The sequence below is a fragment of the Lactuca virosa genome, chromosome 8 (genome assembly GCF_052849685.1).
Source record: "Lactuca virosa cultivar CGN04683 chromosome 8, Lactuca_virosa_CGN04683_v6, whole genome shotgun sequence".
NCBI classification, from domain to species: domain Eukaryota; kingdom Viridiplantae; phylum Streptophyta; class Magnoliopsida; order Asterales; family Asteraceae; genus Lactuca; species Lactuca virosa.
The window spans coordinates 91,220,914-91,240,737 of record NC_136433.1 but is presented as its reverse complement, the minus strand read 5'-3'; the positions used below and the strand labels follow the sequence as shown (position 1 = coordinate 91,240,737).

Sequence of the window (19,824 nt, the reverse complement as noted above, 5' to 3'; positions counted from 1 at the left end):
TGAGCAGATTGGGCATTCTGATCTGTTTGGGGACTTTGGTTGGATCTGGAGATTCTCGGGGGTGCCATTTTTTTATTCCTAAAGTTAATATCGTGATGTGAGTCAGTTGATCGTATTGTATAGTTAGTGTCCCCGTGGGAGTGGTTATGACGTGGAGTGTTATTGTTAGTGTTTAGTTAAACAGTAGAGAAATAACACAACACATAGATTTCATACAACCACATTATATTATAAGCATCATAATATTTTACAGAGTGACCACCAAAATGGGTAGTTAGTGTAAGAAAAGACCTATAGTTTACAAAATAAGCAAGTATGCCATACTTGTGAACTTTTCTAACTACACTAACCCAAATAGTATCGATATGTCCATCCCAACCATCATGCTAGGGAAAAGTCTAACATCCACAATACACGATCAAAAGTGTCATAAGTTGCACTTGCTGTCTGTAAACAAAATCTATCCAAACATCAAAAAATGAGATCTATAACATCCATAAAATTCATGTAAAATTTAAACTTTCCAAACATTTCAAAACCATCCATTGTTTACAAATTGTTTTCAAAATAATCCAATATCAGAGTTTTCCTAGAAATCACAACATGAAAAACGAGGAGGTGCACGATCAAGCCTTCGCCTTCCTGCGATCATCCGAAGTACCTGAAACAAAATCCACAACTGTAAGCACGAAGCTTAGTGAGTTCCCCCAAAATACCCGCACAACAATAACATACATATCATAACAGCATACTATGGGCCCAATCAACCATCAGGTTGGAATGCCCTAGGCCCTCAACCATCGGATTGGAATGCCAACATACTATGGGTCCAATCATCCTCGGGATGGTATACCCTCGGCCCTCAACCATCGGGTTGGAATGCCCACATACTATGAGTCCAATCATCCTCGGGATGGAATGCCCCGGTCTGTTGGCTCATGCACAAAGCAGAAAAGCCTCAACCACCAATCAAACATATGCACAAATATCAGATAATCACATAACAGTCTACAGACAGTCAAACCGATCTACAGATCACTAAGCATAGCAACATCCAATCTACCAGGATACCGATCTAACATATCATAACAACATAGAAACATCCTATATACCATGATACCGATCTAACAGATCATAACAGTAACAAATCAGGATAACAATCCAAAGGGCCGACCTTGGTGCCTTAGACCCTTGAGTATAGTGAGGAAAACTCACCTCACAAGTAGTTTTGAATCAAGAAGATCAAATCCCAACTCTCAGCTCCGATCTCGACTGCCTACAACCACCATGTGACTCACTTCATTAAAATCCTAAATTACCAAAATACCCTTAAAGTCAAACTTGGTCAACCATGGTCAAAGTCAACAGTCAACAGTCAAGGTTAACAGTTCATGTTGACCCAACTCGTCGAGTGCAACTAGCAACTCGTCGAGTTCCTTCAGTGTTCAGAAATCGGGAAAAACCCTGGCCAACTCGCCGAGTTATCTCATCAACTCGCCGAGTTCGCTCAGTATTCATAAGATGGGAAAACCCGATCCAACTCGTAGAGTTGTCAGAATAACTCATCGAGTTTTCCCAGTCTTAACATATTCAGACACTTCTAAGCCAAACCAAAGCCCCAAACTATAGATCTGGTCCCTTAGGACTGAAATACCATGTAAAGTTGCTAGCTTTACGTCAATGCATGGCATTATGAGGGCTAAATTACTCAAACAAGGCTTATTAAGGGACTTAGAGCATGAAGGAGGGCCAAGACTTGATAAAGTTGGCAACTTTAAGTCCATGAAGGCCATGAGATGTCCAGATCTGAAACCATGGCTTCATAACATGCTCAAATACAAGAATGGTCCCAAAATAAGCTAATAATGGCCATAAACTTTCAAAAGAAGAGATATAGCAAAGGGATGATCAAGATAACGACTTTATACCTCCAAATGGTTGCAACAACGCTGAAAATCCCGGATTTAAAGCTTCTCCCTTCAACTTTGCACCACCAACTTCACACTCCTTCAAGAAAAGCACCAAAGAACACTCTTTAAGCTCACACCCACTCAAAATGGGGAAAGAGGAGGCACGATTAGGGTTTTCTCTGGACTGAGGGGACGGTAAGTGTAACACCCAAAATCAGAAAGGCCAAGAAAGGAAAGAAAACCCTAAGTCAAAGGGTCAACTCGTCGAGTCCATGGGTGAACTCGGCGAGTTGGAGCGGGACCCGTGTCGGGGTTTAAGTGACCGACTCGGCGAGTCGGAGGGACCGACTCGGCGAGTCAGGTCTGGGTTGGAAAACCCTAAATCCGAGATTTTGTGCACTATTTAAGCATCTCATTCTCCTTCTATCAGCCTTATTTGTAGCCCCCTTTGTCCAGAAGCTATTCCACGAAACCCTAGTGCTCTCTTTGAGTGTGTGAGCCATTGTTGAAGAGTTGGAGTGTTCTTGAAGTTTAGAAGGAGAAGAAGGAGTTGAGGGTTCAAGAGGAAGGTTGTGGATCCAGAAGATCCATCTCTTTTGCTACTCATTTTGGTAACCAAGTTCCTTCCTTGTCTTGTTAATTGTTAGATCTCTTCATGTCCCTCTTTATGAGATTTTGGACCAAGTATGAAGCATTTCGAGTTAGAGCCCAAATATGAAGTTGCTACTTCAGATCCAAGTGTATTCTGGCATAGAGAGCCATAAAGTATCAGTCTTTGGGTTGATTGTAAAGCCTCTTTGTCTTAAACCCTAGTTTATAGTGTTTTGAGCTTAGATCTCCTTAGATACACGTAAAGTTTGCAACTTTATGTGAGGAATAGTCTTGGGAAGGATGGATCTATGAGTTGGAACCCCTGCATGGCTCAAAAAGCCACTGAATGGATTAAGAACTGAATAGACTCGGCGAGTCCTTCGAGTGGACTCGGCGAGTAGTTTGAAGATAGGTAGGAACTCGACGAGTTGGAAGAACAACTCGGCGAGTCTGTTGAAGATGGCCTTGGACTCGGCGAGTCTGTTCTTGGACTCGGCGAGTCAAGTCGCAAAACCCCAAACCCTTCGAGTTAAGACTCGGATCAGTGAGTTGAGTGGGGACTCAGTGAGTTGGACAGGACAGAACTCGGAAATCAGTAGACTCGGCGAGTCAGGGGCTGACTCGGCGAGTCGGGTCGCGAATGAAAGGATTCTGAGCATATGAACTCGGCGAGTCAGTAGGCAGACTCGGCGAGTAGGGTTGACCTGGAAGGTTGACTTTGACCAGGACTTTGACTTTGACCAGAGTAGACTTAGTTGACTTTCGGAGGACAGTTAGACTAAGTGTGATGTTGATATTGGTAGCTCGGGGAGCTAGTGGAGCAGCAATTCAGAGAGAGTTGGCAGATAGCAGTTAGAGGGTTATCAGTAGCTTCAGCAGTTGAGGTGAGTTTCCCTTTGTGTGGATGGGTCTACGGCCACAATGCCGGCCCATGTAGTTATGAGTAGGAAGACCCGGGGGTTAGCCCTAGGCATTGTTTGCTGGTATGATATTCAGGACCAAGGTCCGAGGTCGGGCGGGTGCCCAATGAATAGTTTGCATGATAGAGTATACTTGTTGTCTGTGTGATACATGTATGTGCCTGGTAGGGAGGTGAGTGTGGGCGAGGTCTCGTATCTCACCAACAACAGAGTGTTGACGGGGTTCCATATCTCATTAGTAGCAGAGCAGGGGCGAGGCCCAAGTTAGGAAAAGAGTGAGTGTGGGCTAGGCCCGTATCTCACTATCAGTAGGAGCGTGGACGGGGTTCCATGACTCATCAGTAGCAGGACAGGGGCGAGGCCCAAGACAGGCGAGGCCTTAGAACAGGATTCAGTAGTATATGTTCAGTTATGTGTTGTGATAGGTTTATGTGTTAGTATATGTTAGCGGGCGGGGCCCAGAGACAGGCGGGGCCTAAGAGAAACAGATCTGTATCCGAGCGGGGCTCGAAGCCAGGCGGGGCCTGGAGCAGGCGGGACCTGTTGTAGCGGGCGAGGCCCGAGGTAGCGGGCGAGGCCCTATGTAGCGGGCGTGGCCCAGTATTTGCAGTATGTGTTTATGCAGGGTGTGTGGTAGGTTGGGGGAACTCACTAAGCTTCGTGCTTACGGTTTTCAGTTTTGGTTTCAGGTACTTCCGGTAGCGGAGGGAAGAGCTCGGGGTGATCGCATGGCACACACCATAGATTAGACAGCCTGGGAATGTTTTACTCTGATAATGAAAATATGTTTTGGAATTAATACTCTGATTATGTTATGGAATTGATAAATGTGTTTTAAGTAACGTTTTATAAAAGAAATTTTTAGTCTTGAAAATTGGGACGTTACAAGTTGGTATCAGAGCCTTGGTTTGAGGGATTCAGACATACTTTCGGGTGTGTCTGAACTCAAACTAAGGGATTGGTATAAAAAGTTTTCAAAATGAAAAGTCAGTTTTGTAAAAAGAGTTTTGAGAAACGAAACAGTTTTAGAAAAGCGAAAAGAATTCAGAAAGAAAAGAACCTTGATAAGAGAAAAGGTGTGGTGCATGCAATCAGCAGAGCTCAAGTAAGTACCCCAAAATACCCATACAAGTTTATGTTACGATTATCAGTTAGTAGAACAACATGCTAGATTAGGACTAAGGATCTAGAGAGGATGCCTTATGTACCTGTTATATGTGCTTTGAGCTGCAGAATAGTGCTGGTTAGACAGTAGTAGGGTAGCCTGTTTAGGTTATGCCTGAGTATATGAGATTATGTTGCATGCTAGTACAGATTCTTGATATGAGATTATGATTGCTTGAGTATGTTATGGTTTTCCCTTATCTGAATGCTGCTTGCTTTGTGTATTGTGGGATTCTGAGTGATGGGAGTTAGCCATTAGGTGAATACGTCACGTCACATATGATCAGGGTTGAATAATCTCAGAGTGTTGGATTTGGCCCTATTGCGCAGCTCTTGTCTGAGTCTAACCGTTGTAGGGACGAGTCTTTTACTCGAAGGATTATCTGAGCCTCGTCACATGTGATGGTATTCCGGTGATGGCTAATTGACATCACAAGGAGGCCTTCAACAGCTGATGACTGGTTTGAGTTGAGTCATAGGTTTCCCTAGGGTAAGCCTAGGATGAGATAGTGCTGAGAGCAGTAGTAGTAGAAAAAGGGACCTGGTGGAGTCGAAGCAGTTCTTGAGGAAGGTACGGATAGATGTGGAAGGTAGTATGGGCCCGTACTACTGAAAGCAGAGGACCCGTACCCGATTCGGGAAAGGCCGAAATGAGACCGGGAAACTTGTAGTGTGTGTGTATGATCCCTCAGCAGTGATGAGTATTCTGATAGTTATGGTGATATGTTTTCAGCATGGTGACATTGCGTGGGAGACCAGTGGGCGGATCAGGCGCCAGAGAGGGATCTGGCTCGGGCTCAGGAGCCGAACAGCTCGAGGAGCGGATGAGGGAGTTGATATCAGCTGAGGTTACGTGCAGTATCCTAGATCATACTCCTGTGATCTTTGGCACGGTCAAGGAGGGTATACTGGAGATCTTGGATGAGAGGCTGGGAGCCTTCTGTACTGAGATGATGGCCTTGATGGGAGCGCGTACTTTGACATTCCGAGAGTTTAGAGCTTGCGGAGCGCCAGATTATCACGGGGCTAGGGACCCCATCGCTAGCAGCAGGTGGTTGGCCGATGTTGCCAACACTTTTCGTACGAGCCGGTGTCCCGAGGGGGACAAGGTCAGACTCGCCTCTTGTCTTCTGAAGGACAGAGCGAGGGATTGGTGGGAGGAGGTTGGTCACGCCATTGGTGATGATGCCGCGTTGGACGCGATGACCTGGAGCGATTTCTCGGCCAGGTTCAGGGCTGAGTTTTCGCCGATTATTGAGGTGCAGCAGCTGGCACGGGAGTTTCAGGATTTGACGCAGACTACTGAGACTGTGGCGGAGATCACCGCCAAGTTCAGGGAGAGGGCCCTTCTTGTTCCGCAGTATGTCGCGGATGAGGAGATGAAGAAGGCCCGATATCACGAGATGTTGAGGGCTGACATCAGGGAGTTCGTGAGCAGGTTCGGCTGTAAGACGCTGGAAGAGATGATCTCTCGGGCTAGAGAGAGAGAGAGATTGACTTGGAGCAGATCCGGAAGAGGAAGCCGGATGAGGTTCAGACAGCCACAGGATCGGGCAAAAGGCCCATGGGGTCGGATTCGAGATCGAGGGATTATCAAGACCGCAGCCGATGCAGGAAGTGTAGCAGGACGCACGGGGGTGCGTGCAGGAGTGGGAGTGGTGGTGAGTCTGGCTGCTTCAAGTGCGGTCGGACTGGTCATTTTAGCCGAGATTGTACTGCGACCACCACTCAGGGATCCGACCTGATATGTTTTCACTTCAATCAGCGGGGCCACAAGAAGGCCCAATGCCCCAGTTTGCTTTCAGCAGGACGGGTGGTAGCACCTGCCCCTACGACATTGAGGATCACGGACGGCCGTCAGGGCCGAGCAGAGGCGCCTGTGGTAGGGGGCAAGGCTTTTCAGATGTCTACCATGGAGACACGAGCAGCACCGGATGTTGCAGGTGCGTATCTTTTATTTCCTTGTTGACTTTTATTCATGATTATATTGTTAGGATTCTGCATCATTATTGGTACGAATATTTTAGAATAGGGTGGCCTGCTTGTGAGTAAGAAATATGCCATCTGCATACCGAGGACTTGAGAATGATAGTTAAAGGATGTTCCTTCCTAGAGAAGGTTACTTAGGGTGCGGTAACTGTAGCATGTCTATGTGGGGCTCGGAGGTGTCCCGCTAGTTCCCTGAAGGTGCTGTTGAGGGATAGATTGGTTAGATCCCATAGCTATGATAAGTTGGGCTTTACAGCAGATTGATTACGGAATGGTGGTAAGGATTGGAAATTCTTGCCAGGGCTTTGAACAGTGAGGTATAAGCAGGATCAAAGTGAGGGAGAACCCTCCGAGTATACAAGGGTAAGAGCACGCAGATCCAGAAGGAGTACGCGACCACCGAGAAGAAAAGAAAGTAGTACAACGATTGAGGGATTGAGGAGTTCAGGATTGGGAGTTTGAGGAACTTCCCAACAGTTAGTTCATGAAATTGAGATGGTTGTCAGCTGGTTGAGAACCCAGGTTGGAGGACCACCTATAGGACTCTAGTGAGTCGGAATGAGAAAAATTAAGAACGGTTAGCAAGAGATGCTTGCATGATAGTAGTCAGTGGCAGAGACGGCATGCAGTGCATGATAGAGCAGCAGGAGAGCCGCAACATTTGTTTCAGCAGCAGCCAGTAGTATGGAAGGTGTTGTAAGACTACGGGGATAGCCGTAGTATTCACTAGCAGCCAGTAGTATGGAAAGTGTTGTAAGACTACGGGGATAGCCGTAGCATTCACTAGCGGCCAGTTAGCAAGGAAAACGATGTAAGACTACGGGTAAGCCGTAGCTTTCCCTAGCAGCTTAGTAGCAGAGATCGGGCGGAGGCCCGTATCTTCCAGTTAGTGGAGTTTGGGCGAGGCCCTTACCTCCTAGCGATCCAGGTAGAGATCAGGAATGGGTAGTTGATGAGAGTAGTATGGAGCTAGCCTGCATAGCCTTAGAGAGGTGAGACCTTGGGAGAGGCCGCTCCAGAATGTAGCTGGGTGAGACCCGTGGGCGAGGCCCGTATGCTGGGAGCAGTATAGGTGGGACCTAGGAGCAGGGTTGCTCAGTAGTATGGTTGGGTGAGACCCGTGGGCGAGGCCCGTGCGAGAGTCGTTAGGCAAGTGAGACTAGAGGAATAGACCACGTGAGGTTATAGACGGGTGAGACCCGTGGGCGAGGCCCGTGAGTTTATAGCAGCGCAGGTGAGACCTGGTAGGGACCGTAGTGTCAAGATAGGGGATCGAGGATCCCAGGACTTGTAGTGCCAGGGTGGCAGAATAGATAGAGCAGTTATAGATAGTCAAAGTGTATTCAGAAGTCGCTGAGAGCGACTAGGAGATTGCGTTGGGGTGTAGTAACCGATGGGGGTCCGATCGACCCATATATTGGCAAGTTAGTTGGACCAGGGTGGTCTCAGTGCATCCGGTAGGCGGATGAGGGGCAACATAATTTCCAGTAAGTGGTAGTAGCGGTAAGGAGAATGTAAACCCTGAGAGGATCAGCGTAGGTACTCGGGAAGTACCAAAAGGATTGCCAGTTGAGTAAGTTGTGTTCACAGGATGGTCAGGGTGAGGGTGGACCCGAGAATATTATCCACAAGATTAATGATAGTCAAAATGGTCAGGCGAAAGGCCAGCAGAGGTAGCCAGCGGGTGTTAGGTTTCCCAGACAGAGTGTTGGAGGTAGATCATAGATCAGTTGGCCATAGCGAACTTCGAGGACGAAGTTTAGTTTAAGTGGGGGAGAGTTGTAACACCCAAAATCAGAAAGGCCAAGAAAGGAAAGAAAACCCTAAGTCAAAGGGTCAACTCGTCGAGTCCATGGGTGAACTCGGCGAGTTGGAGCGGGACTCGTGTCGGGATTTAAGTGACCGACTCGGCGAGTCGGAGGGACCGACTCGACGAGTCAGGTCTGGGTTGGAAAACCCTAAATCCGAGATTTTGTGCACTATTTAAGCATCTCATTCTCCTTCTATCAGCCTCATTTGTAGCCCCCTTTGTCCAGAAGCTATTCCACGAAACCCTAGTGCTCTCTTTGAGTGTGTGAGCCATTGTTGAAGAGTTGGAGTGTTCTTGAAGTTTAGAAGGAGAAGAAGGAGTTGAGGGTTCAAGAGGAAGGTTGTGGATCCAGAAGATTCATCTCTTTTGCTACTCATTTTGGTAACCAAGTTCCGTCCTTGTCTTGTTAATTGTTAGATCTCTTCATGTCCCTCTTTATGAGATTTTGGACCAAGTATGAAGCATTTCGAGTTAGAGCCCAAATCTGAAGTTGCTACTTCAGATCCAAGTGTATTCTGGCCTAGAGAGCCATAAAGTATCAGTCTTTGGGTTGATTGTAAAGCCTCTTTGTCTTAAACCCTAGTTTATAGTGTTTTGAGCTTAGATCTCCTTAGATACACGTAAAGTTTGCAACTTTACGTGAGGAATAGTCTTGGGAAGGATGGATCTATGAGTTGGAACCCTTGCATGGCTCGAAAAGCCACTAAATGGATTAAGAACTGAATAGACTCGGCGAGTAGTTTGAAGATAGGTAGGAACTCGACGAGTTGGAAGAACAACTCGGCGAGTCTGTTGAAGATGGCCTTGGACTCGGCGAGTCTGTTCTTGGACTCGGCGAGTCAAGTCGCAAAACCCCAAACCCTTCGAGTTAAGACTCGGATCAGTGAGTTGAGTGGGGACTCAGTGAGTTGGACAGGACAGAACTCGGAAATCAGTAGACTCGGCGAGTCGGGTCACGAATGAAATGATTCTGAGCATATGAACTCGGCGAGTCAGTAGACAGACTCGACGAGTAGGGTTGACCTGGAAGGTTGACTTTGACCAGGACTTTGACTTTGACCAGAGTAGACTTAGTTGACTTTCGGAGGACAGTTAGACTAAGTGTGATGTTGATATTGGTAGCTCGGGGAGCTAGTGGAGCAGCAGTTCAGAGAGAGTTGGCAGATAGCAGTCAGAGGGTTATCAGCAGCTTCAGCAGTTGAGGTGAGTTTCCCTTTGTGTAGATGGGTCTACGGCCACAATGCCGGCCCATGTAGTTATGAGTAGGAAGACCCGGGGGTTAGCCCTAGGCATTGTTTGCTGGTATGATATTCAGGACCAAGGTCCGAGGTCGGGCGGGTGCCCAAGGAATAGTTTGCATGATAGAGTATACTTGTTGTCTGTGTGATACATGTATGTGCCTGGTAGGGAGGTGAGTGTGGGCGAGGTCCCGTATCTCACCAACAGCAGAGTGTGGACGGGGTTCCATATCTCATTAGTAGCAGAGCAGGGGCGAGGCCCAAGTTAGGAAAAGAGTGAGTATGGGCTAGGCCCGTATCTCACTATCAGTAGGAGCGTGGACGGGGTTCCATGACTCATCAGTAGCAGGACAGGGGCGAGGCCCAAGACAGGCGAGGCCTTAGAACAGGATTCAGTAGTATATGTTCAGTTATGTGTTGTGATAGGTTTATGTGTTAGTATATGTTAGCGGGCGGGGACCAGAGACAGGCGGGGCCTAAGAGAAACAGATCTGTATCCGAGCGGGGCTCGAAGCCAGGCGGGGCCTGTTGTAGCGGGCGAGGCCCGAGGTAGCGGGCGAGGCCCGAAGTAGCAGGCGTGGCCCAGTATTTGCAGTATGTGTTTATGCAAGGTATGTGGTAGGTTGGGGGAACTCACTAAGCTTCGTGCTTACGGTTTTCAGTTTTGGTTTCAGGTACTTCCGGTAGCGGAGGGAAGAGCTCGGGGTGATCGCATGGCACACACCATAGATTAGACAGCCTGGGAATGTTTTACTCTGATAATGAAAATATGTTTTGGAATTAATACTCTGATTATGTTATGGAATTGATAAATGTGTTTTAAGTAACGTTTTATAAAAGAAATTTTTAGTCTTGAAAATTAGGACGTTACAGTGAGGGAGGCCAAAAATGAGAGTTAAGGCCTTTAAATAGGGCGCAAACCCTAAAAATTAGGGTTTTCATGTTCAGCATTCAACTCGTCGAGTTGGGGCCTTCCAACTCGTTGAGTAGACCTTAAAGATACGCGGTCATTAAATACTCTACACGACGAGGTTGAGCCTTCCAACTCGTCAAGTTGCCCTAAAAATATAAATATAAAGCTTTAGATTCATACCTGGGAATCGGGGTGTTACAAGATCCTCAACTCTGCTTTATCAACCTGCTGCTCCAAACTCTCGGTATGACAGACAACCTCCTTCAATAAATGTCGATGAAATTGCGTCTCATCGTAAGCATCCTGCAACTGGTCCTGCATTAGGAGAATCTGCAGCTTTGCCACGTCCATCTCCTCCTATAGGTAGTCTATCCGCTCTGCCGTGTACAACAGGGTCATCCTTAGCTGGAAAAGCTCAGAGCCGTAGTTACAGACGAAAATCCGTAGGTATTCCGTTAGTAATTAGCTACACAATTGCTACGGAATAACGACGGAACTAAATCCGTAGATATTCTGTAGGTAATTCGCTACAGATTAGCTACGGACTACCGACGGAAGAGATCGACTACAGAATAGCTATGAAATAATTTTATATTATTATTATGTTTCATTGTTTGAGTCTTACAACTATTTTTTTGATCATTTTGTTTTTACATATATAAAACACAAACATTTAAAAATAATAATATTTAGTATATCATGTATTTGTTTAATGATGTTAATTGTGCCTTAAGAACAAACATAGATAACTTTTTGTTTATTATGTATATAGTAATGGGTTCTGATGATGCATACCTTTGTATGTGAGTTTATGTTATATATAACTTGGTTAAAACAAAGCCATCAAAATATATTGAAGTTGTGAAAAAACTGAAACGAAAAAAAAACAACATTTGACCTTTGAAAAATAAAAAAATTAAAAAAGACCGTAAGTAATCTGTAGGTAATACCTACAGATTACCTACCGATTACCTTTGTATGTAGGTAATCCGTAGGTATTTTGTTACAGATTACCTACATACTATTTTTATTTTCTATTTTTCAAGGATCAAATGTCGTTTTTTCTGTTTTATTTTTTTCCAACTTAATTATACTTTGATTGCTTTGTTTTGACTGAGTTATACATAACATAAACTTACATACAAACGTATGCACCATTATAAACCATTACTCATTTAGAAGTTTTTTTTTAAATCAAAGTTATTTTCTAAACATAAATAGAAATAAGTACACACATTTACATACACACCATATGTATGTATTATGTTTAGTATATCATGTATTTGTTTAATGATGTTAATTGTGGCTTAAGGACAAATATAGATTGCTTTTTGTTTATTCTGTATATAGTAATGGTTTCTAATGATGCATACGTTTGTTTGTAAGTTTATGTTATGTATAAATCGGTTAAAACAAAGCAATCAAAGTATAATTAAGTTGTGGAAAAAACGAAACGAAAAAAACGATATTTGACCTTTGAAAATTGAAAAATAAAAAAAAATACCGTAGGTAATCTGTAGGTAAAAATACCTACGGATTACCTACAGATTACCTTTATCTGTAGGCAATCCGTAGGTATTAACCTACAGATTACCTACGATCTTTTTTTATTTTTCTACTTTTCAAGGATCAAATGTCGTTTTATTTTTTTCACAACTTAATTATACTTTGATTGCTTTGTTTTGACAGAGTTATACATAACATAAACTTACATACAAACGTATGCACCATTAGAAACCATTACTCGTTTAGAAGTTTTTTTTTTTTTTAAATCAAAGTTATGTTCTAAACATAAATAGAAATAAGTACACACAATTACATACACACCATATGTATGTATTATGTTTAGTATATTATGTATTTGTTTAATGATGTTAATTGTGGCTTAAGAACAAATATAGATTGTTTTTTGTTTATTCTGTATATAGTAATGGTTTCTAATGATGCATACGTTTGTTTGTAAGTTTATGTTATGTATAAATTGGTTAAAACAAAGCAATCAAAGTATAATTAAGTTGTGAAAAAAACGAAACGAAAAAAACAATATTTAACCTTTGAAAATTGAAAAATAAAAAAATAACGTAGGTAATCTGTAGGTAAATACATACGGATTACCTACAGATTACCTTTATCTGTAGGCAATCCGTAGGTATTAACCTACAGATTACCTACGATCTTTCTTTATTTTTTATATTTTCAAGGATCAAATGTCGTTTTTTTCGTTTTATATTGTAAGGGTAAAAAGTGAAACAAGAGAGAAAAAAAAAACTATAAGTTATTATGAGTAGAATATGTGAGTATAGAAATCACGTGTGTGATTCTTCCACGTTGTTAAGTTGTAAACAATGCAATATCTAAAGTACTCTTAGCTACAGTGTATTTACTCACAAACGCAAACGCAAGGTTGGTATTTGTATATATTTATAATTATAATATAATACATCAATTTTTCAATTTGTTGATACCTACAGAATTCCTACATTTCCTTATACCTACAGAATTGCTACGCCCTCCTAAAACCCAAATTCCCGCTTGAAGATTGCTCGTCGATCAAAATTACCCAAACAAAACCCTTGTTTACACCGGCGATTTCCGAAGCCTGCTGCAGCACACATCCGCCGGTGATTCTCGACTAATTTCAGGTAACCAATTGGACTTTTGTGATTTCCGAACTCTGATTTCAGCACACATCGGCGACCCACATTAACCAAAACGGTTGCAGGTTTGCCCTCCAACCTCGCTGTCGCACACCACCGCCTACGCTGCCCCGTACCACCACCATCGCTGCCCCACACCACCATCAGCGACACCCCAGGTATGTATGTATGTCGATTTCAGTTTGCTCACATTTCACAAATTTTGCCCCTGGAGAATCAATTTCAGTTTCTGTGATTTCAATTGTCTTTGTCAGCTATGCTTTCCATACTTGTAACTTGTCCATTGCAGTAGATTTCACAAATTTAGACCCAGAGAACTTGAATCATCAGTCTGCAACAGTTCTGCAGCAATACTTGTAAATTGTCCATGTGCAGAGCTCAAGTTAAGCTCCAAATTAGATACCCTTTCCTTTTCTGAATTATGTTACCCTGTCCATATTTCTCTTCTTCGCGATTTAGAACTCATCAAGATCTGTAATGGAAGTATTCACCTATTTGGGATGGAATTTTCCTGTTCTCAATTTGCTACTTAGCTTATCTAGATGTCATTCTTTCCCATCCGGTGTTACTTTTTCTGGATTTGGAATTTTACCCAAATGCAATCGTTGAAATTTTGCCTATTTGGACGATTTTACCCTTGATGTTTAGCTTTGAAAATGTGTTTCTTTTTCTGGATTTGGTAATGTTTGCCTTAGTTTTGGTTGTTTGGCTTTGAAAATGTTATTATTATGCATATTAAAAGTTATTATTATGGATATTAAAAACAATGTACATTTTTATTATCAATAGTGTGTCTTTATATTGAATTAAAAGTAAAGTACATTGCTATCATGGTTTAAAGTTGAATTACATTTACTAACTGCATGTGTTTGTCTTGCTATATTTAGGTAAATGAGTTGCGACAACAATTGTCAAACATGGAACAAGCCATGGAAGAAAAGCAAAGTGAAATGAATTTGCAAATGCAACAAATGAGAAATGAAATGGAATTGCAAGTGCAACGACAATTGGCGGCCTTTATGAAACAAATCAATCCGTCCGGTAATCCACCAAGTAGTTCTTAGTTTTTGTTTTAGAACACTAAATTAATGTTATGTTATTGACTAGTTCTTAGTTTTTGTAATGGTATTGTAATGGTATTTTGAGTATTTGAATGTATGAATGGTATGTTAGTGACTATTTTAATGGTAATGAATGTAATGGTATTTGACTATTATTTTAATTATTTATTTGGTTTTTTTTAGCAGAAAATTTGGATATTTTTTAAATTATAAATTTAATATAGCAATAGATTTTTGACTGAATTGTAGGAAATAAATATTCTGTAGGAATTATAAATTTAATATAGCAATAAAAACTGGTAAAAAATTCATAGAAAAATTGTAGGAAATAAATATTCAGTAGGTATTCTGTAGGAAATAAAATCCAATAAAATCTGTAGGTATTCCGTAGGAAAAGATGTTGGTAGGTAATCTGTAGGTAAAGTAGTTGGTAGGTATTCTGTAGGAAAATCAGTTGGTAGTTATTCCGTAGGAAAAGGTGTTGGTAGGTAATTTGTAGGTAAAGTAGTTGGTAGGTATTATGTAGGAAAATCATTTCGTAGGTATTCCGTAGGAAAATAATTCGTATGTACTTTGTAGGAGTTTCGTAACTAAATAACCCGTAGGTAATCTGTAAGTACTCCGTAGGTATTCCGTAGTTAAATTTGTAACAAAATATTCCGTAGGAAATGCGTAGGAACGTTTGTAGCTAATTTGTAGGAAAAAATTACCCACGAGGGTTTTTCCTACAACCCGTTTTTTGTAGGAAATCTGTAGGTAACGCCTTGTTCCTACGGATTTACTACCAATTCTGCTGTAGGTAATTACTTAGTTTTCTAGTAGTGTGACGAGAGGCTTCTGGTAGCCTGTTGTTGCCTCCGAATCCTTCTTCTGTGGTACTCACTGATCGAGGAAGGGAGGAGATGGTGTGGGAGGTCTTCCAAGGCAACAACAGGTTTGTAGCTTCGTCGGAGGTGGATTGGACGGTGGTGGCAGCAAGTGCAATCGGTGGTGGCAGAAGGGTGGCCAGTGGTGGCTACCACGTTCCTTTTCCTGTTTCTTGGCAAAATTTGATGAGGGGGATGGTAGGGAAAGGGTTGAAGTGGTGATTTATATTAAGGGAGAGTTATAAGGTGGTGGGTGGTAGTAAGAACTTAAGAGAGAGAGAGAGAGAGAGAGAGAGAGAGAGAGAGGGAGAAGTTGTTGAGTTTTGGTGTGTGATTGAGGGTCTCCAAGACCCTCTATATATACTAGTAAGGGTCCTCTCTCAAGCTTGCAAGTTAATGCCTTCTAGGAAGGTCAAACACTTATTCAAACCCATTCTTAGTACTTGTGGTGGAGTGTTGGGCAAAGAAGGATGGGAGGAAGGAAGGTGGGGGGGGGGGGGGTTGGAATGTGGTGAGGGGGGTCCTAGGGGCCTCCTCATGGCTGATCCCATAAGGTGGGGCCCACCAAGTGACCAAATCTAGCATTACATGCCCTAGAATGTTCCTCAATTTACGTACCGGGTTCGGGACATCTAATATTTTTTTTTGAATGTGTCGTTTCATAGGGTTAATTTCAAAGATTCCAAAATCCAAACAGATTAATTTTTCAACTTGTAGAACTCCGACAAATCGTGTTTAAAGTTCCGTGTTTAATTGGCCCGTAACTTTTGATTTTTCGACTTTTGCGAATATTTCTGTTAAAAATATTTTGAGTATGAAATTAAATATTAGACCATGCCTGAGTCCAAAAACGCTCTCGTAATTTCCATCGGATGTGTGCAAGTGCCTCAGCGGATTGATTCAATGAAATTAAATATTAGACCATGCCTGTGTCAATGTTTTACTGTTTGTTTTCTTAAAACGGTCATATCTTTTGTATACGAACTCCGTTTTGGTCGTTCTTTATATTTTCGGAAAAGGGGAATATGTACTATAAGTTTTCAATGTTTTATTTGCTCATAACTGCTTAATACAAATTTTTAGTTTTCAGACGCATTAACTAGGGTTGCAGTTTGAGCTGTTTTATTCGTTTGATAGTTCACACATTTGGAAGTATAATATCATCTGGTATCTTATAATATTTGAAATGAACCCATTTTTTTACATTAGATGCACTAAAACTCAACGAGTCAAATTACAAAGAGATTTACTATAAATACCCGTTCACAGTTTATGACCTAAATTCCAAGATGTCACAATTGGTGAGGCCTATTGTCTTGACGTGGTTGTTCCACCAAGACATGATTGTATCCAAGAAGGTGCAAGAAGCAAACTTCACCTTGCATTGCTCAGGACAAGATCTAATCTCGAAAACAGACTCAATCTATTCGATCCATCTTGTGAGCCCTATGATGCCTTCATTTTAGAAGAACGTCTTAGGTTTGCAGTTAATAAAGTCCTTGTAGGTGCAAGTTCTAAGGGCACCTTGATTGTTTCCTTGGGAGTTTTCTCCTCCTTCTCCAATCCCAGAGTCCGTGTGACGGTTGTTTCCTAACGTTTCCATAGCGTTATTAATTCGCTGTTCTACCAGAGCCTCAATGGCCGTTGTTTCCATAAGTGGGTTACTATGAGCAGATTGGGCATTCTGATCTGTTTGGGGACTTTGGTTGGATCTGGTGATTCTCGGGGGTGCCATTTTTTTATTCCTAAAGTTAATATCGTGATGTGAGTCAGTTGATCGTATTGTATAGTTAGTGTCCCCGTGGGAGTGGTTATGACGTGGAGTGTTATTGTTAGTGTTTAGTTAAACAGTAGAGAAATAACACAACACATAGATTTCATACAACCACATTATATTATAAGCATCATAATATTTTACAGAGTGACCACCAAAATGGGTAGTTAGTGTAAGAAAAGACCTATAGTTTACAAAATAAGCAAGTATGCCATACTTGTGAACTTTTCTAACTACACTAACCCAAATAGTGTCGATATGTCCATCCCGACCATCATGCTAGGGAAAAGTCTAACATCCACAATACACGATCAAAAGTGTCATAAGTTGCACTTGCTGTCTGTAAACAAAATCTATCCAAACATCAAAAAATGAGATCTATAACATCCATAAAATTCATGTAAAATTTAAAATTCCAAACATTTCAAAACCATCCATTGTTTACAAATTGTTTTCAAAATAATCCTATATCAGAGTTTTCCTAGAAATCACAACATGAAAAACGAGGAGGTGCACGATCAAGCCTTCGCCTTCCTGCGATCATCCGAAGTACCTGAAACAAAATCCACAACTATAAGCACGAAGCTTAGTGAGTTCCCCCAAAATACCCGCACAACAATAACATACATATAATAACAGCATACTATGGGCCCAATCAACCATCAGGTTGGAATGCCCCAGGCCCTCAACCATCGGGTTGGAATGCCAACATACTATGGGTCCAATCATCCTCGGGATGGTATACCCTCGGCCCTCAACCATCGGGTTGGAATGCCCACATACTATGAGTCCAATCATCCTCGGGATGGAATACTCTCGGCCCTCAACCATCGGGTTGGAATGCCCCGGTCTGTTGGCTCATACACAAAGCAGAAAAGCCTCAACCACCAATCAAACATATGCACAAATATCAGATAATCACATAACAGTCTACAGACAGTCAAACCGATCTATAGATCACTAAGCATAGCAACATCCAATCTACCAGGATACCGATCTAACATATCATAACAACATAGAAACATCCTATATACCATGATACCGATCTAACAGATCATAACAGTAACAAATCAGGATAACAATCCAAAGGGCCGACCTTGGTGCCTTAGACCCTTGAGTATAGTGAGGAAAACTCACCTCACAAGTAGTTTTGAATCAAGAAGATCAAATCCCAACTCTCAGCTCCGATCTCGACTGCCTACAACCACCATGTGACTCACTTCATTAAAATCCTAAATTACCAAAATACCCTTAAAGTCAAACTTGGTCAACCATGGTCAAAGTCAACAGTCAACAGTCAAGGTTAACAGTTCATGTTGACCCAACTCGTCGAGTGCAACTAGCAACTCGTCGAGTTCCTTCAGTGTTCAGAAATCGGGAAAAACCCTAGCCAACTCGCCGAGTTCGCTCAGTATTCATAAGGCGGGAAAACCCGATCCAACTCGTCGAGTTGTTAGAATAACTCATCGAGTTTTCCCAGTCTTAACATATTTAGACACTTCTAAGCCAAACCAAAGCCCCAAACTATGGATATGGTCCCTTAGGACTGAAATACCATGTAAAGTTGCTAGCTTTACGTCAATGCATGGCATTATGAGGGCTAAATTACTCAAACAAGGCTTATTAAGGGACTTAGAGCATGAAGGAGGCCAAGACTTGATAAAGTTGGCAACTTTAAGTCCATGGAGGCCATGAGATGTCCAGATCTGAAACCATGGCTTCATAACATGCTCAAATACAAGAATGGTCCCAAAATAAGCTAATAATGGCCATAAACTTTCAAAAGAAGAGATATAGCAAAGGGATGATCAAGATAACGACTTTATACCTCCAAATGGTTGCAACAACACTGAAAATCCCGGATTTAAAGCTTCTCCCTTCAACTTTGCACCACCAACTTCACACTCCTTCAAGAAAAGCACCAAAGAACACTCTTTAAGCTCACACCCACTCAAAATGGGGAAAGAGGCACGATTAGGGTTTTCTCTGGACTGAGGGGACGGTGAGGGAGGCTAAAAATGAGAGTTAAGGCCTTTAAATAGGGCGCAAACCCTAAAAATTAGGGTTTTCATGTTCAGCCTTCAACTCGTCGAGTTGGGGCCTTCCAACTCGTTGAGTAGACCTTAAAGATACGCGGTCATTAAATACTCTACACGACGAGGTTGAGCCTTCCAACTCGTCAAGTTGCCCTAAAAATATAAATATAAAGCTTTAGATTCATACCTGGGAATCGGGGTGTTACAAGATACTCAACTCTGCTCTATCAAACTGCTGCTCCAAACTCTCGGTATGACAGACAACCTCCTTCAATAAATGTCGATGAAATTGCGTCTCATCGTAAGCATCCTGCAACTGGTCCTGTATTAGGAGAATCTGCAGCTCTGCCACGTCCATTTCCTCCTATAGGTAGTCTATCCCTTCTGCCGTGTACAACAGGGTCATCCTTAGCTGGAAAAGCTCAGAGCCCACAACTCCTAAATGATTGGAGTGCTGGGAAGTCTGTGGTACCAAGAAGGATATAGCTTGCTCTATCTGAGTATCCGAGATGGGGTCTGGTGCGGTAGTGGATTCCCTTACCTCGTAGTGAAAACCGATATCCTCCCCCCGTCATAATCCTCTAATCTGAGGCATCCATGCATAGTTGCTACAACGCATCTTTGTTGGATGTGGGGATGTTCGTGGGGAAGCTAGTCTCTTTCGAGTGGGGATTGTCGTAGTCTTCCTCGGGGTATTTTTAACCCGAGTACTAGTAAGACAGGATCGGTATGATCGGTGTAAGAGAGTGGGAAGGGGCGGTAAGATCTTTGGGGAGGTGGCGATTTCTTCCTCATCCTCATCCGGCTCATAGTCTAAGTTGATGGGCTCATGCTTAGATGGTTTGTAGTCAGGCTCTGAAGGGTCTGGGTTGATGGGGTCGTCTGGAGTGTAATT

General features: G+C 42.6%; 1 long non-coding RNA gene across 1 annotated transcript; it reads left to right on the top strand.

The window, feature by feature from the left end:
- The first annotated feature begins 12,984 nt into the window (after positions 1-12,984).
- Positions 12,985-14,417, top strand: LOC145133506 (uncharacterized). The gene is made up of 3 exons (XR_013718595.1): positions 12,985-13,177; positions 13,258-13,350; positions 14,080-14,417. It is a non-coding gene; the product is annotated as an uncharacterized LOC145133506 (long non-coding RNA).
- Positions 14,418-19,824: the final 5,407 nt, after the last annotated feature.